The following is a 6,000-nucleotide window of genomic DNA, read 5'->3' on the forward strand; positions in this document are numbered from 1 at the left end:
TAATTTAAGTGTGCCTAGTTTCGTACCAGAGTGCATTATCTATCACCTCATGCTACCAGTGGTGACAATGACCCCAACCAAATGCAAAAGTGGAAGTGTTGTTAATTTCATTAACAACAAAGCAGCTGAAAATGATTAACAACTCCCTCTGTTACTTAACTGACCAGAAGTTTCTTACTCTGATTTTGTTGAGCGATGTATAAATGCATATAAACCTCTGACTGGTTTCATTGCAGCAAGAAAACGTGCAGAAAGAAACATTCAGACAAATTAACCAAACAAGAAAATGCCTAAACATGTTCATCGCAGCAGTTATTTGGGTTTTGCTTGGGGTGAAGGAAAAAAAACAAACCATCCATCAGCAACCATAACTGCACAATTTCCAGGGTTTGACCATAAGTGTGTGGATGTGCAGTCTTGATCAGCATTGGTTAGAGTTGGCAGCCTGAGCTGCTGGCAAAGAAACACGAGACGGAAACCCAGAAGAGAAATTTAGGGCAAAGTTACAAATATTTCTTCTTTGCTGGAGTCCATAGAAAGCAAAGAGTCAGTGAAACAGTAGCATATGGAACTCATCCATCTTTCCAAGTAAGATAGAGCACCCTGGAACCTCCTACAGTTCTCATGTGTTTGTGCAAAAAAGGAGCACCACACATATGGGTTTTTTTTTTGCCCCTCTCCAATATGTACCCATTGCTTTTACCCCTTCTGTTTCCCACATTGCTCTTTCAAAGGGCCTTCACTTTACTGTCAGCTGCTGGCACATGAACACGTTGTAGAATCAGTCTGGGCATGTGCTGAAAAATGAGAACCAAAACCGTTACTGTATGTTCAGTATCCTCCTCGAGCCTGTTCAGCATAAGCCTTTATGGCCTAAATAGGAAAATGTCCTGAAGAACACAAACAAGCAAGATTTGTTCAAAATGTCCCATCAACCTCTCTGTTTAGTCTGGTGACTCAGGATGACAAACTTGACAGATTCTTCTGTATTTGACCTCAATGGCAAACCAAACACTCTGGTTAGAACCAAGTAAAAGCTGCTTGGAGCTTAAATTCCATATTTGCTTTTTGATAAAATATATAATTTCCTCTGCATATTTGGAAGTAGCTGAATGCTCGTGATATTTTGTGCATAAAGGGGCAATATGATACACATGTAATATGACTCTCCAAAGCTTCTGGAGTTGCTCAAATAAAGCCACCTCAAAGAACTGCAGTTCCTCTTCTGCCCACTAGAGGCTGACTCAGAAAGTGAGTCAACATCAACAGTCTTCCATGCTACAATGGCCGAATTTACAGCACTGAAAAACATGGTTATAGGCTAACAACGCATAACAACTCTGAGGAGTGTGAATTTTTAGTTTATTGCAGTTTATTTCTGCCATTTTTGTTTACATATCCTCACTCCTGCCGTTAGAAAATCAAGATAGCAATAACCACAAAGGTAAACTGAAGACTACATAATGGCCAATATCGTTTGACTTCTGATCTTACAAACAGAAGTCCGGTTGTGTAGAAGTCCAAAGGGAAAAGCATTTCCTGATTGGCCAGACCTAAGTAGAAATTTTAGATTATCCAAAAATACTTAATAACTTGAAATTTTAAGTTCTTTATTTTAAGTTACTTTCTCAGGAGTTCAAGTTAGCAAATCCAAATTTAACCAAAAACTTTGACTTGTGGACCACTAAACGTTTTTGTTTGTTTTTCTCTGGCACATGTTTTTGAACCCTTGGCTCTTTTGATCTATGACCTCAGTAAACACTTTCGTGAGAACGATAACGCAAATGTCAGTTCTCATTAAATACACTATAAAGTTAATTTTTCACCTCATGGTCCCATTTAGAGACAAGAAAATGAAAGAGAGAATGTTGTCATTGGCTCATAATGTCTGTTTTCAAAAAATAAGATTGCAGGAGTAAAAGCAATCCGCTTGAGTCTTTCATCCACAAGCTAATGAGTGATGTCAACAGCCACTGGCTATGTGCACATGCAGTTTATGGGAGAACACTACTTTATGTCAGCTTCTACATTTCAGTTTGGCAAAGGTGAGTCATCCCAGCCATGCTAATCATTGCAGTCAATGAACCCAGTCTTATCTTGTGTGATTCTGTTGTCGATGTATATGATAAAGTCCTCCCCCTTCTCCACATGTCCTGCATTTGTCGATTTTGACTAATAGTTAAACTTTTGAGCTGATGGATGCAACATACACATGTTGCATGTATAGATGGATAATGTATGCATTCCATCCATACATAATCTCCCAGTTAGGTTGTGGTGAAAGCAGGCTCCACTTCCTCCACTTTCCACTTCCTCTTGAGAGGATCCAATGGCTATGGAAGCTTGTTTCTGCCACTGAAAACAAAACATGTTCTGCTATTGAGAAGTCTGAATTTGGGGTTAATATCTGAAATTTCTGACAAAGTTATTAGACTCAAATTCTGAGCTGACTCAAAATTGCCCAGCTTTCCATAGAGCTGTGAAAGACCAACCACATGTGTATTTACCTACATCACATTAAAATATTTCCTCCTCCCCTTAATCATTCAGTATAAGATGATCAAAAACAATAATGGATCCAGACTAATTGCACAAATGTGACTGTTTCCCAAATATGTAGAGACCAACCAGACCACGATAAAAAGTCTCAGCTTACCAACATCTAATCCGCCCACCCGACAGAACCAAATGTATTTGGGGGTTCTTGTTCTGCTGACCACCGTGGGAAAGCACTCCATCAGCCACAGGAGCTACGAAGACATAAACCAGCTGTCCATGCATTAATCAGTGTGTGTGTATGTTGCATCCTTCTGTTAACTTTAGGAGGCGGCAGGAGGTTGAGGTCATGTCTGGGATACAGTCAAGATCCTGAAACCAGAAAGAAAATGTAGACAATTTATAAAGAGAGTAGCAGCGCGTAGATAGTAAAACTAAACACGAGGAACACAATAAAAATGAGCACTAGAGAAGAGAGAAAAAAATATCAGCAATGGCTGACAGGAAAACAGGGAGGAACACGTCAGCTGTTGAAAGAAGACAAAGTCCAAGAGATAAAAGAAGAGACAAGAGCACAAAAATCAGCTTGTTTGTCCAGACATGAAATAAATCAGCTTTTATCACAAGACAAGATAGGAAACATTCAGCACAGCAACATCACAGGAAGGAATGAGTGACCTTTGAGGTCATTTAGCTGTAAAAGGTTACACTGTTTTTAGAGGATAAAAAAGGATAAAAATCCTCCATAAAAATGTTTATTGATTCATTGTATATGGTCAATCGTATTAGTGAATAGTATTCAGGAGGCAAACTCTTTGCCTTCAGTCTACCATGAAGGTGATGATGAGGACTGAAGACCTCTACCTCAGATCCATCTACGAGTGGGTTTTACTCAGAGGGTTCTGTCAGAGTCGTCACATAGCCTCCATCCTCAGTACGACCTCTTGTTTTTCCAGTCTTAAAATCTCGGTTTTTTTCAGTTTTTTAAAAAAAAATATTATTGATAATTTGTGACTTGAGTCCATGAAATTGTATCATAGTCACGTCCTCTCCCGCCTCTCCCTATTAGGCCGAACTGAACGTGGAGAATATCAAACAAAATCAGCAAAATGTAATCTGATTTTTGAAAACTGCGACATATGGATCAGTCATAGACAGGAGATAGGAGAATAGTTAATCTTTTCAGTCCAATGTTAAGAAGTGCGTTTAAACTATAATACTCTGAAACCTGAGAACGATGATCCTTTTTCTGATGAAGTCAGCATGCTTGATAACCACCTGCTGGACTAGGCTGCAGGAAAACCCACTTTAACATCATAGAAACATAAAAATAATTGAATCCTGCAACTACTGGATTCTGCAACACTAAAATGTGAACACTCATATACAAACAGGTCATACACTGCCTCTTTTTGTGTTACACACCAGCCCTAATGTTTTGGCATCTTCCCTCCTTCTCTGGCTAAAGGAAAATAAAGAGAGTTAATGCACGAACAGGATCTGAGCTCTGTTCTCTATTTTTAGCCAGAGCTCCCAGTGGGTGACCCATTTAGCCTCCCATTTCCCTTCTTCCAGCCTGCCACTTTTCTCACTCGTGTCCCCCCTTCCTGCAGCATTTCTGGAGACTGAGCAGAACATTTAAAGGCCAACAGCAGCAACAGAGGCTAGTAAACAGAAGAACGCTGCTTGTTGAGGCTATACACATCTTTCCTTTGAACTTTTTAAAAGGATTCCAGCTGTGACATGGTGTCTTTATCAGTAGTTTGTTTTCCAAAGCTCTCTCCTTCATATTTTTCAAGATAAGCTAAGAGGGCTAATTTATCAGAAAAAATCTCTCAAGAGCGATCCAGTGTAGGTTGGAAGCTGGTTAATTAAATCACATAAAATAGACGTTGGTAACTATGTATTTAAATGGGGAAATTAGGGTACCTTGACAATATTATTATATCTGTATCTGTATAATCTTCAGATTTTTAGCTCTTTTTTTTAGTTTTTCTAATGCTCATGTCTGAAAACGATGAGTTAAGTTTAAGAATTAGAATGTGCTCAGAACGTGGGCTCTGAAGGATGTATTTCCAGACTCACATTTTAGCATGAGACCAGGCTCGGTGGTAGGGAGATTTTCTTATCTCTGTTTCCCTGTTTCCTGCTAGGCTGCCCGTGTAACAGTTATAGTGGAAGAGGATCCAAACACAGCACACTGAGGCAAAGTGCAATCTAAAACCTAGAATTTAATCCAGATAGAGATCATACACAAGGCAGACAAGGAGCAGAGAGATGGTCCATACATGGAAAACTGAAACAGGAAGAAATACACTGGTCAAAAAAATTCAAGGAACACTTTGAAAGCACGTCAGATCTTAACAGTGTAAAATGGTAAATGGCCTGTATTTATATAGCGCTTTACTAGTCCCTAAGGACCCCAAAGCGCTTTACACATTCAGTCATCCATCCATTCACACACTGGTGATGGCAAGCTACATTGTAGCCACAGCCATCCTGGGGCGCATTGACAGAGGCAAGGCTGCCAGACACTGGCGCCACCGGGCCCTCTGACCACCACCAGTAGGCAACGGGTGAAGTGTCTTGCCCAAGGACACAACGACCGAGACTGTCCAAGCCGGGGCTCGAACCGGCAACCTTCCGATTACAAGGCAAACGCCCAACTCTTGAGCCACGATCGCATGCTACATCATGCTATATTGACATGGAGTGTTAGGCATGAACAGATGCTACATCATATGGTGGATGTGAAAATGATAAACTACAGAGAGCTGAATTCAAAGACACCCTGAAAATCATAGTGAATAAAGTGATGCGGCAGATTGGTCCATTTTGTAGAAATTTCACTGAGGCAACTCAAAATGACATTCAGTGGTTAGCGCCCATGTGTTTGTATGCATGCTTGGCAATGTCAGGGCAGGCTCCTAATGAAATGTTGGACGGTCCTGGGGGGTGATCACCTATATCTGGACCAGGGCATTACTGAGGATTAACCTGGTCCAGATCTAGGTGACCATCACCCAGGACCATCCAGAGGTGTTCTGTTGAATTCAGTTTAGGCGAGCTTGCAGTCAAGATCAGAAATGGTATGAATTCTTTTATCCTGCATACTCTCACCTCATGCACTGTTGTGCACCACAAGGAAGCCAGGATCCACTGCAACAGTGTAGGGTCCTGACAATGGGTCCAAGGATTTCATCTTGATATCTAATAGCAGTCAGGGTGCCGTTGCCGAGCCTGTAGAGTAAAGTAAAGTAAAGTACATTATAGCGCATTTCACAGATAAAAAAATCACAAAGTGCTTTACAAAACAAGAAATGGAAATATAAAACAATATAACATTTAATAGCAATGTAAAACAATAAAACAATAAATACAACGTAAGAGGAAATTAATAAAATGCAGGTCTGTGTGGCCCTCCATGGATACGCCTCCCAGATCGTCACTGACCCAAAGCCAAACCAGTCATGTTGAATGATGTTACAGACAGCACAAAGTTCT

General features: G+C 40.4%; 1 long non-coding RNA gene across 1 annotated transcript; it reads right to left on the reverse strand.

The window, feature by feature from the left end:
- Nucleotides 1–2,141: 2,141 nt before the first annotated feature.
- LOC146579708 (uncharacterized) lies at nucleotides 2,142–5,736 on the reverse strand. The gene is made up of 3 exons (XR_014891669.1): nucleotides 5,617–5,736; nucleotides 2,657–2,868; nucleotides 2,142–2,355 (listed from the first exon to the last, which is right to left on the reverse strand). It is a non-coding gene; the product is annotated as an uncharacterized LOC146579708 (long non-coding RNA).
- Between the last annotated feature and the right edge of the window lie 264 nt (nucleotides 5,737–6,000).

The sequence above is a fragment of the Mchenga conophoros genome, linkage group LG3 (assembly GCF_057382185.1).
Source record: "Mchenga conophoros isolate Kocher_MC1m ecotype Shallow Benthic linkage group LG3, M_conophoros_male_GT1.1, whole genome shotgun sequence".
NCBI classification, from domain to species: domain Eukaryota; kingdom Metazoa; phylum Chordata; class Actinopteri; order Cichliformes; family Cichlidae; genus Mchenga; species Mchenga conophoros.